At 34.1% G+C, this 21,468-nt stretch overlaps 1 protein-coding gene across 2 annotated transcripts in view; it reads left to right on the forward strand.

The window, feature by feature from the left end:
* The window catches only part of LOC112046768 (protein unc-13 homolog B), a 463,016-nt gene that overhangs the window by 352,974 nt on the left and 88,574 nt on the right, over positions 1-21,468 (forward strand). Inside the window, exon 1 of one of the 2 annotated variants that reach the window (XM_052886521.1) lies at positions 7,554-7,667. The exons of the other annotated variant lie outside the window; for it this stretch is intronic. The gene's annotated coding sequence lies outside the window, so the exon portion shown is untranslated. Of the gene's footprint in view, positions 1-7,553; positions 7,668-21,468 lie in introns of those variants that run through there. 2 annotated transcript variants of the gene reach the window in all.

Consider the following 21,468-nt stretch of genomic DNA (forward strand, 5'->3'; position numbering starts at 1 on the left):
TCTCAGAATGAGAGGGGTTAGGCCAATAGTCCACCACGCTGGCCCAATGCGGATTGGCAAACTTTACACACGCAGAGAATTACGAACATTATCTGATGTGCAGGTTTCCTCACGATGTTTTCCTCCACCGTTTGAGACACGTGATATTTCATTTTTTTAAATGCACACAACTGAAAAGTTGCAGGTGCATGCCCCGGACCGGATTCGAAACTACGCCCTCTGAAATCGGAGGCAGAGGTCATATCCATTGGGCTATTACGTCTCCTTATAACGATCTTTACTTATAACAAATGTATTCTGAAAAACTAAAGTTAGCGATATGTTGTTATTACTAAAGCCGCGTTTTCACTAGGCTCCCGAGCAAACATTTTGATCCTAGCAAACGTTCACTGTTCCACCAATCTTCGTACAAAACAAATACAATCTGTTTTCACTACAACGATCGTTAGTCGAACGCCATTGTTACCGTACGAACGTGTATACAATATTTTTTGAACATACATTTACCCGTTGACGAACGTTTTGACCGCTCGTGTTTAAAATTTTTTGTAAAACCTCTCAGGGGATTAGTATGCTAAAGCCAAACTCGATGTGCAATGTTTATCAACAAACAAATTAAAAATGAGGGTAAAAATCGCTAGTCATTTCACATCTAAAAATAGTTTTAACTTATTTGTTCCTAAATAAATTAAAACAAAAGTTAGTTACTTACCGGCAAAAATATACCGCGAAACGGTGTGGATTTTCATCCTTCTCCAAACAAGTTAGCCCGCTTTCATCTTATATTGCATCATCACTTACCATCGAGATTGTAGTCAAGGGCTAACTTAAAGAATAGAAAAAGTACGTACTTACGTTGCAAATTCCAATTTGAAGTGAAGTTCACTTTATATAAGCAGAAGTACACATCACATCATTTGATACTTTTTACATTTTTAATAAAGAATCGGTGTATAGTACTTACCAACTAACTTCATTACCAAGTAACTTCATATTATTATCATAAGAAGTCGAAAATAAGTTTCATTACAAGGTTGTTTGTAATCATATTAGTAATTTTCCTTACGAAACGTAACGTAAGAATTATACACAATAGAGGCAGATAACGAACCCTAAAGGAAAATATCCCAAGGGTAGGAAAGTAGAAAATTATGTTAGTGTAACGACATTATTCTATTATGTAATAAAGTCTAGCCAGACTCTATTTTTTCGAGGACATCCCATAAATCATCACATATCCTTTTTGCGTTTTATTGACACCAAACCCCATATCGATTGACCGCAAACTTGGTGATATTTATCAACAAGGCATCAGTCTTTATTAAGTAAACTATCTTCAACCTTAAACAAGATAGCACCAAAATAACACTGAACCTTTTTCAGTCACAAGTTAAGAGTGCCTTAATTCATTTATTTGGATTAGTTTACAAGCACTTTCAAAACGTCAGGTAATAATATTATTAGATGATGGATAATAATTGGTCGAAAAAGTAAAGTTTTGAGGGTTCAAAACGCGCCTTGATCCGAGAAGCAAACAACACAACAAACTCACAACACACAAACACACAACAAACTCAGCCAGGGTTTATTGATGCCAGGATTTACATGACGGTAAATTACGATTAGCCGAATATGGGTTGATAACGAGAAATTACGATACAGTCTAAGTTTTAGACTGTATCGTAATTCGGTTACAATCCACAATCAATTTTTTGCTTTGCCTGATTATACATTCAAATCATTATTTGCTACTCTCTCTCAACAGAAGAATACATTGAATGGGTGTTGATTAGAAAGATAGTTTGAATATGTGTCAAAAAGTTGTCTATTTAGGCTTCGATTTGTCAAATACAAGTTCTCATTATTTTAAGATTTCCATATTCTCTAACAATGCTTTTATTACGCATTTAAAGCACCTTTTTCTGCTCAATTTACATAACGGACGTTACCGTACTTCGTCTTAATAGACACTGTAATTTATTTTATCTTAGAAGTGGTTCGTTGACTGAGTGAATGATTTATTGACGCCTAACTAACAGAATGAAACTAGTTGTAAAATCGAGCCTAAACTAAACGTTTATCTAGGAAAAAAAACTAGGTGTAAAATCGAGCCTAGAGTAGACGCTTATCTAGTTTTCATAATACTTATTTATTGTCTCAGAAAAATTCAAACTCACCTGAGAGAAGTAATAGTGTAGGTATGTATAAGAGGAGTTTTGGAGCTACAAATGTTAAAACAAATTTATTAAAGTGATGAATTTCATAACGACAAATATATATAAGGCTTCGGCTAGACTTCATAAGAACTAAAAATAAGCATTTATTTTGTAAGGTTTGTGATATTCCGTTTCCTTGTCGATTTGATTCGATCCCCGTGTGTCCCGCATAGAATATGTCAGTAATATGAGTTACGAAAAGCCGAAGTATTTTAATTTGCTAACACTATCATTCTGAGAGGTGACTCGAGCTCAGCAGTGGGTCGAATATGGGTTGATAATGATGTACTATCTTGACTAACATCGTAATTTAAGAGCAATTGATTAAAAATATTTTTACTTTGAATTGATTTAAAGTCTCCTCTAAGTTTTATTTTTATTAATATTTGAATATATATATTTCTCTTTCTGGATTATCTATAACGTACACAATAAACCCCTTATTCTTTTTTATATTATATCCTTTTATATAGCTTCTGGCGCAATCTCATTTCAGTGATAAGGTTGTCTGTTGGACCTTTTCCTGTTTTTGTTTTGTTCTTTTTTTATATTGTTTAATTTTATCTACTATTTTTTTTGTTAATAAAATATCAAAAAGGTTGTATAAATACTAAAGCGTATATGTGTACTAAAGCCCTGATAGCCTAGTGGATATGCCCTCTGCCTCTGATTCCGGAGGACGTGGGTTCGACCGGGATCCGGGGCAAGCACCTCCAACTTTCAGTTGTGTGAAAGCTGCCAATCCGCATTGGGCCAGCGTGGTGGACTTTTGGCCTACCCCCTCTCATTCTGAGAGAAGACTTGAGCTCAGCCGTAAGCCGAATATTGGTTGATAATGATGAACAATGATGATACTGTATATCTGTGTATTTGGGTGTATATGTAGCATATATGTGAAAGTCATATTAAAAATAGACTTAGCACCACGTGCTGTACGAAAGTGATCTAGCATTTTAGTATATTACTCGTAAACCCGAATTGTTAAAAAAAATGCGTTAAGAGTAACTGATTTTTTTGCGTAAACCAGAACTCAGACCTGGAACCTCATAATTTGCAAGGCAGCCAACTCAACAGAACCGAAATAATAAAAAATCATACAAAAAGAGGAAGTAAAACACTTTATACGATTACAGCGTTTGATGTTCACAGTATAGCAAAATCCCTGGATGGCTGTAATAACCATTCACAGGGCAAATGGGTTTATACTTGTTTACATAACGACAATCTCAATAGATTGCGCGAATGCTTTAGAGAAATCTAAATGGCACCTTAGAGCAGCAATATTCTATAAACTCTGGTGATAAGGCCATTTTGCTCTCCTACGTAATAATATAAAATCTTCCGGGATAACATTCAGCCTAAACTCTCTATTTTTTATGTCTACTATTCTGCTGCTATTATAAACTAATATTTTGGCTGGTGGGAGGCTTCGGCCGTGGCTAGTTACCACCCTACCGACAAAGACGTAACGTCTTAGCGTTCCGGTACGATTCACCTATTTATTTATTCCTAGTAGGGACGGTGTATTAATATTAATATTTTATTATTAGGTACTAGTACGGAAAATAATTTCCTTTTTTGGTCCAGTTCACATATTGCAACACCAAACATTTTTCTTCTATGATAAAGATAATTTCTGATATAAAAATAAACGAAAATTTACGGTGTTTTGCTTTATTACGAGTATATAATATATACACATATAACGATTTAAAACTCTGTTTGTCGCCAATATTTTTCTTGCGATTGATTGGTTACGTAACTCTCAAAGCGAAGCTTGACTGGATCAATTTAATATTAACGAGTATATACCTAATTAATAAAAGTAATAAACGAGTAGCATATTAAGCTATCTATTTCTGTCATTAATATTATAGATTATTCTTTACTAATATTATAAATACGAAACAAAGTAAGTCTGAATGTCTGTCTGTCCATCCGTCCGTCCGTCCGTCCGTCTGTCTGTCTGTCTGTTACATTTTCATGGCTAAACGGCTGAACCAATCAAGATGAATTTTGATATAATAGTAAATGGGACCTCGGAAAAAAATATAGGGTACTTTTTGACCCGAAAATAAAAATAGAAGGGGGTGAAATAGGGGTTAAAAGTTTTTATGGAAAGTCCTTAATTTTTAGAGTTACAGTTTTAAAAATTTGTTCATAAGTCATAAAAAAATACGAAATATAACGTGATTCAAGAGTTTTTTTTTAATTTAGCCCCTGAAGTGTAAGTGTGTTAATAGGGGTTGAAAGTTTACATTGATTTCCACGCGGACGAAGTCGCGGGCGTCCGCTAGTACATAATATATGAAATTTTGTAACAATTACTACACGACGACTCGCTCGTTTGTCAGAAAACACTAACTTACTCGGAGTTTACATTCAGTACACTTCCTGTATGTAAATAGTCGCGATGCTCGTTTGAGTACCTGCTTTAAACTGAGTCTTCAAAGCGAGCGCTGAATGTAAACACGGTGTAAATTATATCCTATACGAGTACTTGCGAGCAGCCACTCAAGGCACTCATTCCTTATGACATTCAAATCATATCACACTCATAACTGCTATTTTTGATGCCACAAATTTTATATTATGTCAAAAAATACTAAAATTGGAAAAAAGGCAAAATTAGATAACTATTGGATAGAAACAGGCGTTACTTTGCGGAAGTTCATTCAGTTCAGGAGATGTTGACTCTACAACGTGCAATTGCAAAGTGTTGCACTCTACAACGTGCAATTGCACTTTGCCATTGCACGTTGTAGAGTCAACAAACATCTCCTGAGGATGCTCCGGTTTCGGGGTGAAACGTACGTAGAGAGTATTTTGTCGGATCTGGGTGACGTTGTCGCATGGGTTCGTCGACTTTTCGCGGATGATAGCAAAATAAATAAATTATTATATAAAATTAGGTAACTATTTGCCGAAATATGCCTGATAGGTTGACTATTTTTAAACTCATTTTTATTTGAGTAGTAGGTCATAAATCATTCGATACCTATACTGCAACCTATCTTGATGAGTACTGTTTACCAACTAACAAATTAAAAATGAGGGTCTATATTACTAGTCATTTCACACCTGATAATAATTATAAATAACTTGTTCTTAAATTAATTAAAATAAATTTGATTGATAAGCTTAAAATAGTTAGATATGGTTAATATATATTTATATAACATTTTATAGCCAAACCATACATAATTGTCGTGTAGAAACTGAAGGGAGTGTGGATTTCATCCTCCTCCTAACAAGTTAGTCCACTTCCATTTTAGATTGCATCATCACTTACCATCAGGTGAGATTGTAGTCAAGGGCTAACTAGTAAAGAATAAAAAAAAAATTAAAATAAATAAGTTATGAAATGGTGTGCGTCCTACCTTCTAATTTATTTTCCTTCTAACCTTCATTTCTAATTTCTGTGTTGGTAAACAGTACTCACCAAGAAAGACTGTAGTATAGATTCAAAATTGAATAGTAAAAAGCTAAGTGTTAAACAAACTGACAATCAACTCAGTTTAACTTATAATTATAAAAAAGTGTGTGTCAACTCTGACGCACGAACGAAGTTTACTCTTTCAGATCGACTGTCTAAATAGGTGTAGGTTTCCCCTCAGCATACACTATTTACGTCTCAATACTAACGCCAGAAAAGTGAAAGGTGCGCAGAATAGGTTGCGCACAAAAAACTTAACGCTGTCATCTAATTTTACTGCTTCCGGGGGCTATATATGAAAAATCGATTCTTAAGAAGTAAACTCCAAAAGTAAATTGGTTTTCATACACTTGACTTTCTTAATATATCAAAAACACAAATATTTATGGTTAAATTACACAATAAATTAAAGAAAAAAACAGAAGAATATTGTATCGCGTATAAGAGAAAAGTTTTAATGAGTTACAGACTGGCATACATTTAAGCACTAGCTAACGCCGCGCGGTTTCACCCGCGTAGTTCCTGTTCCCATAAGAATACAGGGATAATATATAGCCTATAGCCTTTCTCGATAAATGGGCTATTTAACACTGAAAGAATTTTTCAAATCGGACCAATAGTTCCAGTGATTAGCGCGTTAAATCAAACAAACAAACAAACAAACTCTTCAGCTTATATATTATAATATTAGTATAGATTAAATTAAAATTTGCAGTGACAGCAAAGAACTAAAAGACAAATCACGAATAAGAACCCTCTGCTGTTCTACATTGTTTGTATAAAAATATTAATGTTCGAAAACTAATAGTAGGAACGTCTTGGCATTGTGATTAAAAAACAGCCGCTTAAAAGTATTCTTGTGTCCAACACTTGAGAATCTATTTCCACGTCTGTCTGGAGAGTATTATTGTCTTTACAAATAGAAAAGGCTATATTTTAGCACGGTATTGCCTAGCCAGTCGTATTTTTCAGATAGTCTTAAAGTTTTCGATGACATGTTAAACCTTACAATCTTAACGGCAGTTTAAGTTTGCGCTCAGTAATTTTCAGTTTTTTTTTCCTTTATAAACCATCTACGTTTACCTTATTAATAAAACAGGTTTTGGTTTATTAATAAAACTTAATTCCAAATCGAAGGATAAAGTTAACATTCCATGAATAAATATTAATTAATTGCGACAGCTTATGACACTTGTTTGGCCTAGAGCACTTTTAATAAACAAGTTTTATATATTTTTTTGCTGAAGTAATTATTTTATTATTTTGAGAATATTTAACTCTAGAGAGCTTTACGAGGGCAAAATATACTTAAGCGCTTTATGTTCTGTGGTTAAAACATTATGATAAATAAAACAAACTTAATTCATCTTGTCTTTTATTTGTGCTATAAATATAATATTCACACAGCGAAAATAAATTTGTTTATAAAAGTTAAATTTTACTACAAAAAAAAAATAAAATATGACTTTCAATTAAGCTTTTATTTTTTACGTTTAATTTTACGTTTTCAACTTCAGTTTTTTTAATGATTTGACTTTATACGTTATCGAGGCACGAATAGCGTATTCGTGGATTACATTAAGTTTTTATTTTTTGTGTCTTTCAACACACTAACTTTATGATATTAAGAATTCATATTCGATATAGTAATTAAAAACTAAGTGTGGGGATAAAATTAGCTGAAAATTTTCAAATGAGAATGAGGAAACGCACGCTGGTGGAACAAGTTGGAAAAGTCAATCCTACTATCATTACACGATTTTAATCGGAACTATAAACATGTTTACGGCGTTGACAAATCCGTGTTGTGAGAGGGCTCACAGGTGGACGTTGGGCGCGGCGGGTATCGAGCGCCGAGCGACGGCGCGCGCATTCGCTTAACCGTTCAGTACTCGCTCATCCGAGGCCTCAACCGCCCGCGTTCAGTGTTAGATGCGCCACGGCCTCGCAGCACCGGCCGCGCGGCGGTCCCGCCACCGCCTCCAACAAACCCGACCCCCTTCGCTCGTGCACAGGTGTCCCCGACCCCATACCTATAGCCCCGCGGAGTGGTAAACAAACGCCCATGTGCTTGTGTTGTGAAGTGATATAGTACACGTGACACGCGTAATTACTAATCGATTAATCGTATACTAACCCACAAAATTGTATTACAATTTTTTTTACCATATATAGTAGTTACGTAGTTTTCATGGTATATGATCCGTCAAAAGGTTTGTTATAGACTTAGAATCTAGAGTAGCATGGAAATAATTAATATTATTTATTGCTACAGAAAAGACGTACGAGTATTAAGTATAACCTACTATTATACTTTAATAACCACGACAAGTTTTGTTGTATATATGAAAATCTACAGCTAACTTAATATTCAAAATGAAACATTAAGAAACTCAAAAAAATACATACCGTAGCATGGAATAAATTACACTGCATTTATTTCTACAGAAAAAAAAATCATCTTATGGATGAAAAAGTAATGTAAATACTAATTTAATGTCTTAACATAATATTTTATCCAATCCAATATAAAGTTGCGTATATAGTATGTAGCTTCATAAATAAAAAGGCCGTTAAATCGACGAGACGGCTCGACGCGCTCTCCGTGGCAATATTTCATTGATGATTCATGTACAGTACAGCGGAAACGTAATCGCTCGTAGCATCTGGCCGAACCTACGCCGTAACCAGATGTAGCTACGCCGTAGCCAGATGTAGCTCCAGCCTCTACGAGGTGCAGCCAAGTGCATTATTGAAAAACTTGGCAAGCGCAACTTCAGTACTCCGGTGGTTAAACGAGAATAAATTTTATTACATTTGTGATCCAACAAATACATTTAAGAAATACAATTTATCTGTAGCAATTAGTGATTTACACTGTTACCATCTTTATACAATTTAGTCCTAAAAAATAATTATTTATTCAAATCTCTTAGTACACGCGAGATCACTTCCAACAACTGTTTAACTAAAGCTCTTTAATCAAGTTATATAATTTCTTTAAGATTGTTTGCATATTGAATAATCACAAAAGAAGCTTAGAACCTTGAAGGTTCATTGAAATAATTGTCAATTTACGTGGAAAGCGACAGTTATTGAATGATTTCCCAGAACCATTCGAAGGTTCCAATTGTCAATCTAAATTAAACATGACTGTCGATAACAGTAGGTAATTTGGCTCGAGCTTTTCTTTTTTTAAGTCAATATAGAAATAATAAATGAGGCTTTTACTTTTTTATTCCACTTTAGGCCCATCTACACTTGGTACTATCAGGAGAGATTAAAGAATATGAGAATTAGGTCAACCGCGAGCCCATTTTATATTAAAATTGACTAATTTATGTCACTTTTTTGTGAGAGAGCTAAAAATTAAAAACTTTCAAATGAATTCTAGTGAAAGTGCTTCGTGTCCTTGAAAAAGTAAGTAGCTTGTAGATCAAAAGATTAATTTACATCTTCATAGATGTTTTAACAAGTTGCCCTATGTAATATAAATTAAATTACACCAGGAAATTAATAATTAAAATAAGCATACATATCAAAACTTTGAAATATATTTTTTTAATCCGCCTTCCAACGATGCTACGAAATTCATTAAAGTAAGAGTTATGTTATGGCTGTTTGCCATTTTCTAAAAGATAAAAGTTTGTCATCCGATTTTCCTAGCTTTGGCAGAGATATAAACTTGACAAGCTGTAAAAAAAATCGTTTCATACATAAACTGATCTGAACTGATCAGGGTCTGAACCTAGCAGGCAACCAGCCTGCTAGCTTTCAAAGCCGCCATGAATTTAACCACCAAAGTTGCCTGACTCCATGGTGGAAATATGGACTAATTAATTATGAGCTTTTATAAAATTTTATGGTCACAGGTCACAGACAGAGGTAAGATTATAAATAGGACACAAGTAGCTTTACTACAAACACAATAAAATAAAATTACTAATTTAAAAGTAATTAGACGTAAAGTTATAATTATATTACAATTAAAGAATAACAATACTAACGTATTATTTTAGTTAAAATGTAGAATATACTTATACATAGCTTAATTTTTAATGTATAAATACTTTATTACACAAGATATACCTAATTTTAAGTTATTAAACAACACTAGCTGACACCGCATGGTTTCACCCGCTTGGTTCGTTTTCCCGTAGGAATACGGGGATAATATATTGCCTATAACTTTTCACGATAAATGAGTTATCTAACACTGAAAGATTTTTTCAAATAGGACTACTAGTTCCTGAGATTAGCAACCAAATAAACGAACTCTTCAGCTTTATAATATTAGTACAGATATGCCTAGTTTTACGTAATTAGGCTACATATACCTAGGTAATATTAGATATTCCTCATTATAAGGGAAGATAAAAAAGTATTCTCTATTAGCCACTAACGACTTGGATAATGAGCTCATTAACAGATATTATCCATCTTCTATGAGAAGAAAAACGAAGTCATTATGTGGCAGTTTGATAGTAGTTTAGGGTAACTTTGGAAAACTGAATGAAAATACTTCAATTAATCATCATTGTCAGCCTATTTTAACGGCCTATTACCTGTATAGGCCTCCCTTCCCCTCCTATGAGAATATAGGAGAAAGGATATGGAGCTTAAACCCAACACGCTGCTTCAGTGCGTGTTATACGTTAACACGCACTGAAGCAACGTGTTGGGTATAAGAACTAATGCTTATAATTTTATCATACTTTTATGAATATTTATTTCAAGTATATTATAAAAATATACTAGTACTATCTTAAGGTCATAATCATGAAGAACATAAATTGAAAAATTATGAAATACGACTGCGTGACTTTTGGATTATTCTTTCTCTGTGGGATGAAGAATTTATTGTGCTGGGTGGAGGTTTTGTCCTAACTCGTAAATAACGCTTTGTACTATAACTCTGGTTCTTTTAATGATTGATGTAGGAGTATTTTTTGTTAAATACAAAGAAGTAAATAAAAAAAATCCAAATAATTTGCTATTTAAAAAAATATATTTTTCTTTTTGGTATTTCAATGAAACAAAATTAGTCTAATCGATGTTGTACTTTTATATTTGCTTCGAGACTTCAAGCCGCCAAAATATAGAAATAAAAAAAAAGCAAAACTGATTTATTTCCCCGATTATGTAGGCACGGGAGTAAATATTTCGCGTCGGTAAAAGCACACGGGGAGATGCGATTATGTACATTTACATAACTCAGCGTCCAAACAGTTTCGCCGAGTACTTTTTACTGCGAACCCTTTTCAACCCCTAAAATATTCATCACAATTCTTTACGCGAAAAAAATTCTCTGTAACGACGCGAAATGTCAGGAATCGTGGAAATATGCTGTGCTATACGTGTACGTAATTTGGACGCGTGTGTGTATTATTTTTCTCACATTGTCACAGATTGAATTGGTGATGAGCTGAACATGAAATTCGCGCGTGAGCTGTTGAATATTTTGATTGGTGCTCGTTTGACTACGATATGATAAATTATAGAATGAGTATGAGCGATAGCCTGAGATATATAGAGCCTCAAGCTCAAGGGTAAGGGCGGTCGGACTCATCACCGAGGGGTGGTACTTCGATCCCCGCCCCGTTGATCTATTGTTGACCCACTCCTAATAGTCCTTTCTTTGTAGGAGGGGAATGAGAATTTTAGTCATATTTAGAAGATATGGCAAACTAAAAATGACAAGCGAGTACCTTGTATTTTTTTTTGATTCCGCGGTACTCACCTATGGTAGCGGTTGACACATCGGTGAGCGGTTAATTTAACCAAATAAATAAATAAAAAATAAAATAAATTAAACATTTTTTATAATGAGCATTTTTTATAATGAACTTCTGCAAAGTAACGTCTACTTTTATTTAATAGAGTAATATTAATTGAGCACCATCTTTGTCTATTAATCGAGTAGACCGGGTATAATGTATTAAACTTTTAGCCTAGTCTATTAGTTACCTAAAGCTAAACAATATAGCTTGTTATAAGCCTATTAGAAGCCTTGTTCCATAGGCTCCGCAGTTAATGGAAATATGGTTCAATTAGCTTAACAGGAAATTATTACGCAGACTTTTAAGGACTTTAATTTAAAATTTAGTAACTGAATATCAAATAAATATGACTATCAATAAAACAAAAATAATAGAAAAAATGCTAAAATACATAATTACTGTCATTTTCCGACAGTAACTATATATTTTAGTTTCAAATCTATTTGGGGTTTTAGTCATGAGCTTGTTTGTGCAACTAGGCTTAAACTAGGCGTAAGTGAACAAACTCATGCTTAAGGTGAGGGTACATAGAGCTTAGGACCCATTACGCTCCTGGAATACATGTTAATGGCCCATTTATATGTTTGCTTTTTTATTTGGACGTTCCGATAATATCTTGGATAGAATATAATTTATGAGAATGTTCAAAATCGGTTCAGTAGATCTCGACGCCTACAATCGCACGAAGTCACAAAAGTTACCTTTTTATAATATTGTAGTATAGATTATTTCTAACGTATAGAAAGCAGTACTGAGAATAAGTAAAGACATAAATTCAGATGATATAGTAAAGATGCCAACTAACAAAGTAACGTACGATATAACATTATATGGACCGAGAGAATACCATGACCAGAAATACCTCTATTTTATTTACTTAAACTAGGTAAGCACGGTAACAATTGAGTTTGAACTGTAAAATGATTGAAATTTAATGATTTTGTTAATAAATTCAAAGTTGTTATGGTTGTTTTTATGAAGAAAATGTGTACTTTAATCTGGAGTATAAATGTCTTAGTATTGTGTAAAAAAAGTTTTATTGATTTTGAAAAAGTTTATAAGTTTATAAAAAAGAAATAAAAGTCAAAGTTTATTAAAAGTAGATAATTGTTGGCGGTTTAATACAACGGTAAAGTTTTTCTCTATATTCTTCCCTGTGCGACGTGGTATCTTATTTTCAAATACGTGCGATACTTAAGTCGTCGTAATGTTTTAGTAGCTCGGCATCTGTCGAATTTTGGTAATTTTTTGAGATTTTTGGGGGGCGGGGCTTATCGGGGCGTTTGCCTATATCTAGTTGATGTCATGGACGTTCAAGTGGTTAGCAGGTTTTAAGTATTCAGACCCTCGACTGTCCAAGTAAAACATACTTTTTTCAATATTTTCCTCGCCATAGTATAAAAAATAATATCCAGTCACGTGGCAACCTTTTCAAAGACCATTGTAAAGATTTTTTGAAAAGATCTTTAACTTTCCAGCTAAGATTTAAAAGATCTGATGACTGGGGACATCATTTGTAATTCGTTAGAAACAACTACCTGGCTACCTTCCAAAGCTACCAGGTTTCGACCTCCATAATTGACTACTACTTCCTATGGCAGGAGCATGGTCTGACAAATATTCAGCTTTAATAAAATTAAGTATGTCTGGCCATAGCCGTCTTTCGTTCTAATAGTAAATTTACGTCCACATAATGCTCATGTAATCGTATTTATTGAGTAATAAAAAGTAAATCCAATGTTTAGCTCTATAAAATCCCCACAAAGCCGAGTAATAAAAGGCGTCAAATACTTTTTGCTTAGCTCTGACCTCGGTCTTAAGAAGATTAAATTGCCACTAATGGGGATACCAAGGGTTGGTTAGACCAACGTTGATTAATGATTGATGAGTTTAACTCTCTCAAGGAAACCGTCGAGACTTGATCTCTGTCGCGTGTTTAATGACGTTAATACATTTTGTTTTATCTTTGTTCGAATGAATGATCCAAAATGAGTCTTTACACGTAGTGAAACCGATGAAACCCATAATAAAACAAACGTCAAGCGTCTCCTTGACATCAGCATATATTACAAACTTTTTTCATAATATATGTATTTCAAAATTTAACACTAACAACAATTACGTAATTTAATATAATAATTCATAATTACCAATTTAATAAAAAAATTTTGTTTAGTTTTTACAAAACAATTTTTAAAATATTTGAAAATATAAAACGCCATTTTTCTTAAATAAAATTGGAAAATACTGATGGTACGACGCTTCGTTTCGTACTGACTCGAGAAAGTGTTCATTTTTGAATTTAATATTTAGAACGGCTACGTTATCGCCGCATTCCGTGCGCTCTATCTGCGTATTATTCTTTAATCTGTGGAAAAAATATAAACGTATCTGTAATCTGTAAATTAATGGTTGAATCAGATAGACATAGAAAACATCGTCTATCAGAGCAATATCTCGCATGGGAGTTTGTTTTATCTTTTATTCCTAAAAAAAAACAAAAGTCTGTTATCTGTATATTTTAAGCAAAAAGGCAAAGAAAATATCTAAAAGAGCAATATTTCGCATGGTAATAATATCTAGAATTTCGGATAAACTAGTCTGGATCAAATGTACGTGCCGAATTGAGAACTATCTATTTTTTGGATGTTTCTAAACATACCGTTATGTTTGAAATTCAATAAAATGCAGTCTCCTATTTATCTGTAGCAGTTTTAGTTTTTGTTGGTAGCATTTGTATAATACTAGCGGAATCCCGCGGCTCTGTTCACGTGAAATTCTGTTAATCTCAAATCCCACAGGAACCATGTTCTTTTCCGGTATAAAAACCATATCGATATGCAAGCCGCAGCGTAAAGAAAAAACAAGCATACTTTCACACTTTTTTTTTAATTCTTTACAAGTTAGCCCTTGACTACAATCTCCATACAACAATCTTAGACTGCATCATCACCTGATGGTAAGTGATGATGCAGTCTAAGATGGAAGCGGACTAACTTGTTAGGAGGAGGATGAAAATCCACACCCCTTTCGGTTTCTACACGGCATCGTACCGTAACGCTAAATCGCTTGGCGGTACGTCTTTGCCGGTAGGGTGGTAACTAGCCACGGCCGAAGCCTCCCACCAGCCAGACCTGGATAAATTAAGAAAATCTCTATCTGCCCAGCCGGGGATCGAACCCAGGACCTCCGTTTTGTAAATCCACCGCACATACCACTGCGCCACGGAGGCCGTCGACACTTGCACAAATACTCACAAACTTTCGGCTTTATAATTTTAGTGTGATATCTATACCAATATTATAAAGCTGAAGAGTTTGTTTATTTGATTGAACGCGCTAATCTCAGGAACTACTGGTCTGATTTGAAAAAATGTTTTAGTGTTAGATAGCCCATTTATCGAGAAAGGCTATAGGCTATATATTATCCCCGTATTTCTACGGGAACGGGAACCACGCGGGTGAAACCGCACGACGTCTACTAGTTAGAGAATAAAATGTAGGGCGCCTTCCCTAGTAGAAAACCTTGCCTATTCTACGTATCCTATTTAAAAGCCTATATATGTATCATTCGTTAACTTCTAAACACATAAAGAGAAGCATTCGCAAGTAAAACTTTAATATTTTACTCGCATAAAATTCTCACTTCTCAAAGGAGATAAATCTAATTATATGTTAGCGCTTTTACGTCAAACGATGCTCCTGCTTTAATTACTGTCGCTTTTAAAATTGCGTAATAAAGTTTAGCCGTGAAATAGATTGACCTTTTCGCGATTTAAAGATATCTCTGTAATTTCATATATACAGTAATGTATATATGAAATTACATTATATGAAATTAATCTCTCAACTCTCACTCTTTAACCTAATTTTGTGTATGTAGTTTGTATTTTCTTAATCTACTTTCGGAGTTCTACAGGCTTTCATCTTAACTAATTTCATAAAGAGGAAAGACTTCTTTTTTTTTTATAGCGAAAATGCTCCAAAACTAAAAACATTCTTATATAATGATTTATTTATTTTGCTATCATCCGCAAAAAGTCGACGAACCCATGCGACAACGTCACCCAGGTCCGACAAAATACTCTCTACGTACGTTTCACCCCGAAACCGGAGCATCCTCAGGAGATGTTTGTTGACTCTACAACGTGCAATTGCACGTACGTACGTAGAGAGTATTTTGTCGGACCTGGGTGACGTTGTCGCATGGGTTCGTCGACTTTTCGCGGATGATAGCAAAATAAATAAATCATTATATAATCATGATGAACTTCCGCAAAGTAACGCCTGCTTCTATCCAATATTTAAAAACATTCTTACACCAATGCAAATCTAATATGTACGAGTAATATACGTTATCTTTTATTCCTGTATTCTGCCGTGATAGACCAGTGGATATGACCTCTACCTGCAATTCCGGAGGGCGTAGGTTCGAATCCGGTGCAGGGCATGCACCTCTAACTTTTCAGTTATGTGCATTTTAAGAAATTAAATATCAAGTGTCTCAAACAGTGAAGGAAAAACGTTGTGAGTAAACCTACATACCTAAGTATTCTCATAATTCTCTGTGTGTGTGAGGTCTGTTAAGCCGCATTGGTGGTGGACTATTGGCCTAATCCCTCTCACTCTGAGAGGAGACTCGTGCTCAGCAGTGAGCCGAATATGGGTTGATAATGATGATCATGATGATTTCTTCAGGAATGAGAGCTACGCAGTTGAAACTTATGTTAGTTCAACATAAGTACAGAGGCGTTGCCACTTGGATTCCGTGATTTATTAAACGAAAAAAAAAATAACTAAATAAATCTATTACTTCCACCCACCGACCTCCATTACAGCAGGGTGGTGGTTCTAATTCCTTCTTCATATTCCCCCGCCTGGCCAGTGGGCCTTTAAAATAATCTGATAATAGTGATGAAATCCATTATTCACAGTAGTAAAATCGCAATATAATTTCCGTTCCAAATCTGAGATCGAGGTCGATGCAAAGCCGAAGTTATAACTTCGAAACTGTTTGCATCTGCACCTCATTAGTTGAAAAAAAAAGTCCGTCAGTTATCGCACAATGCCTTTATTCGACTTCCGGAAGACGTATTTCTTCCACGAGACTCTGCTTCGGGCATCTGTTAATGAGAAAACCGTAAAATAACACGCTTTAAGCAAATATTCTTTTTTATATATTGATATAGAATTCAGTATTCATTTTCGATACAGCGAAGCTAGCAGTTCCGAGTAATAATGTAAGTACTTACCAGCCATAATGGGTTTCCATTCAACCGGCACTCGTGGCCTCCATTTTGTATTTTATAAAACTATTGCAGTGTTTTCATAACTTTTCTAAAACGTTGAAATGATCTAACATAGCCTTTAGTCTTATTTAACTAATATTATAAAGGCGAAAGTTTGTGTGTAAGTGTGAAAGTGTGAAAGTGTGTAAGTGTGTAAGTATGTTTGTTCCTCTTTTACGCTGCGGCTACTGAAGCGATTTGGCTGAAATTTGAAATGGAAATAGATTTTACATATAGGCTAGTTTTCATTCCGGAAAGATCCATGGTTCCCGCAGGATTTGTGAAAAACTGAATTCCACGCGGACGAAGTCGCGGGTGTACGCTAGTTCTAACTAAATAAAACTAATAATCAGGATTTTAGTTTTTTTTTTCTATAATAATGATTTACGTAAAAACTGGATTCCATTACAGACTAATTAGTACAATCAATCAGTATGTTTGCCTTGAAAGTTTCCTGAGTGTTTTAAAATAAATATAATTATTGTTTTTTAAGGTGCTCTTCTCAAATTTACATTTTTCCATTTTGAGTTTTAGTCGCGTGTCGCCACTTTGAAAAAATGGAGCCTAAAATATTTTTTTTTGGCGACGACTCTTTTTAGAGACGTTTTACGATAAAAACATGTACGTAAAAATAGTAAAAAACTTATTTACTTTATTTGTAATCCAAGTATTATTTTTGAAGAATTTAATATTAAATTCTATGACGTAATACATTCGTAATATTACATATTAACATCAATCATAATAATTAATGTGCTATTGTTTGGCTCACTACAGTAATGACTTACTTTTCAGTGCTTGACACGGATTTGTGTTGGCCTGACCTAACCTTAACGTTGACCCCGATATAATGTTTGTTCAGACTACTTTGGGTTGACAAAAATAGGTGTAGCGACTACTCGCTACTACAAGCGGTCGAAGGGTGTTGTTATTTTAAAACGTAAATCCGTCATTTCGTTAGTTTTATATTCATCGTTATTTAAATATAGAATATAACATAATTAGCATTTTTTTAACGGCTCACTACATGACTAGGCCTCTTTCCTTACAGGAGAGGAGATATAGAGTTAAAACCCACTACGGTACTCTAATGTCGGTTAACGGACGCCCGTGACATCATCCGCGTGGAACTTAGTTTTTCACAAATCCCTCGGGATCCATGGATTTTTTCCGGGATCAAAAGTAGCCTATGTGTTAATCTAGACTATAATCAGTCAAATTTCAGGTAACTCGTTTCAGTAGCTAAGGCGTGAAAGACAAACATTCGTACCATAAAAATCATCAGGTTTTCGCAAATCTCAGGAACCCATGGATTTTTTTGGGTTAATAGTAATACAGAATAAAATCTATTTCCATTTCAAATTTCAGCCAAATCGGTTCAGTAGTTGCGGCGTTAAAGAGTAACAAACATCTAAACAAACATCTAAACATACAAACTTTCACGTTTATAATATTAGTAGGATTGTCAAGAATCAGGTGATTTATTTCAGTAGCAACAACAAAATGGGTTTTGTCAAAAGCTGAAAGAGATTAACTGCTTGATAATCATCGTTGTAAATTAACAATTTATTATATTTTACCAAATTTTTTTATCAAATAAATCAATCATCATTATCATTAGTTATTATTTATTAACAGAAGGACGAGTGGACAAAGGAACCTAAAGTAGTAGTATAAGACTATGTACATACGTAACCTATTAAGTTAGTAAGGACATTACCATATTATAATAACAGTAATAAAATATTTAGGTTAAAGTTAAATTACTAATTAGTTACTAAAGTAGGCTAGATCATAATATTATGAAGTACCAAATGGACTACTTTACAACAGCAAAAAAAGAAATTAGGGATAGGTCCGTTACTGACGTAAGACCTGCAAGGGTTTCAACACCATGGTCTCAAGACAAAGAGGTACCTAGATATTTACATAGAAATAGAGAATTTTCTAACAAAATAGTTTCAGAACCACTCACAGCTGAAAACAAGGATGCAGTTTTGCCGTGAAATAAACTTGTATGCGAGAGAGATGCGCTTGGAAAACTTTAAATTGCAAAACATTGTACTAATGCACGCTGATGTTAGATTTTCTTCTGTTTTAATCCTAACAAATATTATGTACTCGAATGTGAGTGTGTTTCGATTGTTATACGTATGGAAGACTAGTTAGTATTGCGACTTTGTCTGCGTAGAAGTCCATTTTTGAATATTTTTCTTTCTATAAAGCTTTGTAACAAAGCTAATGTGTTATGCTAAGCTATGTTTTAGGTTATCTGAAAAAAAAAAATCTGAAAAAATAGAAAAAAATCCCAAGAAAATCTGTTTTTTTTATACTTTACAAGTTAGCCCTTGACTACAATTTCACCTGATGGTAAGTGATAATGTAATCTAAGATGGAAGCGGGCTTGACTTGTTAGGTGAAGGATGAAAATCCACACTCCTTTCGGATTCTTCACGACATCGTACCGGAACGCTAATTCGTGTACGTATTTGTCGGTAGGGTGGTAACAAACCACGGCCGAAAGCCTCCCACCAGCTGACCTGGACCAATCAAGAAGACATTAATCGGCCCAGCCGGGGATCGAACCCAGTCTTGTAAATCCACCGCGCATACCACTGCGCCACGGAGGCCGTCAATTGAAAATTAACTCTGGTACAAAGAAATTATTATTATATTTTGTCAGTACTGCTAAAATGCAAACAAGTGCAGTGAAATAGACATAATGTCCTCCAATGGCGTCGGAGTTGTTATAGTTCCATCTCTTTCATACCAACGCAATGAAAGAGATAGCATGCTGCCCTGTTTCGTAGAAATTTGTCTATTCTATTAAATATTATCGTTGCTCGCATGTTAAATTGTTAACACCTCTGTTATGTCTAATTTGAGTCCCAGTTTGTCATACAAATAATACTCGTAAATCCATAATAAATCAGCCATATGACCCAATTCGCCAAGTAATTAGTTAAATTACGAATAATATCGGATACTAATGAATAACGGCAAATTTTATGTGGCTTTTACCTTTCTCCATTTACAAATTACATTCTCAGAATGATCAAACGGAAAATACATTTGTTACTTTAAATTACTAATTATAAAACTAATTAATAAAATCGGTCTGGTCTCTCTCTCTTAAATCTTATCCTATTTATATTAATATTATAAACGCAAAAGTTTGTATGGATGTTTGTTACTCTTTACTACTGAAGCGATTTACCTAAAATTTGGAATGAAAATAGATTTTACTTTGGATTAACATATAGGCTTACTTATTTAACAATACTTTTTATACCGAAAAAAAATCATGGTTTCCCGAGGTTTGCGACAACTGATGATTGTGATGATTTGAATTTTACTACTGAAGCGATTTAGCTAAAATTTGGAATGAAAATAGATTTTACTTTGGATTAACATATAGGCTTACTTATTTAACAATACTTTTTATACCGAAAAAAATCATGGTTTCCCGAGGTTTGCGACAACTGATGATTGTGATGATTTGAATGTTTGTTACTCTTTCACGCCTTGACTACTGAACCGAATTAGCTGAAACTTAGTATTGAGATATATTATAGCATGGATTAACACATAGGCTACTTTTTATCCCGGAAAAATCCATGATTCTCAAGGGATTTGTGAAAAACTAAATTCCACGTGGACGAAGTCGCGGGCGTCCGCTAGTTAAATCTATGTTTGTTAATCAAACATATAAGAACAGCAGATACAGGAATTCTTAAATAAAGACGCCGCTTTACTCATCAAAACCTATTAATATTTACAACTGTAAAAAAATTATATTAAAAGTCGCGGTCGTGAAAATAGCAGGCTGAAATTTCCATATCGTTGGACTACTGAGTGGCGGTCGTACATTTAATTGGAAGGGGATGTAAAAATTAACAACGTTTTTCCATTCGCAACGGATTAACGTAAATATTACTATTTTTTAGGGTTCCGTGGTAAGAAACATAGCAAAATTTATAGGATTACTTTTCTCCGAAAAATTTATACCTACCTTATTTTTAGGACTATGTCTTTGAACTGTGTTAAAGTGTTTAATCAACGCATAACATGTTATTATCTAATAAATTTATGTCGTTTATTTTAACACGTAAAAAATCAAAGCATCGCTTACTTTCTGTTCGCAAATCGTTCGAAACAGTATAAAATGTTTCAGCTGATTTAGTATTTCACTGATCGACCTCCTGCTCCGAAGACATAACCACTGGACTAACGAGTCAGTTTGACTTTCAAGTATATTAACATAGGTCTATGTTAATATACTTGAAAGTTTGTACGGAACCCTCGGTGTTTCGATTTTTTCTAGAAACCATCGTTCTTGTCACGCGTCAGTTGGATGCCCTGTAGTCCCCAAGTTATATTACGTGTCGACGACCACGCAAACTCCGCCTTTAAAAGTTATAAATTTCATAACAAACTTATCCTTCCGTGCAGGATTAGGGTGGAGTTTCCATTCAAAGAAAACGCTAGGGACCCTCGGTGGCGTATCGTTATTAAAGTATCATTATCTGAGTCTAAAACCCGTTGTATAGTTTAAAAACATTTCAAAAACTATTTAAATTTCACAGTACAACTTAATCTCTAAGTACTTACTATTTCCAAGTAGTATTTTTATGTAGTTTTTCATTCAAAAATAACAAAAAATTATAAAAATTAAAAAGAAACATAGAAGAGTAAGTAAAACGCTTTTATGGTAGGTATTGTAAGAATATTTGATACTGACGTATTTCT

This window comes from Bicyclus anynana, chromosome 17 (genome assembly GCF_947172395.1).
Source record: "Bicyclus anynana chromosome 17, ilBicAnyn1.1, whole genome shotgun sequence".
Taxonomy (NCBI): Eukaryota; Metazoa; Arthropoda; class Insecta; order Lepidoptera; family Nymphalidae; genus Bicyclus; species Bicyclus anynana.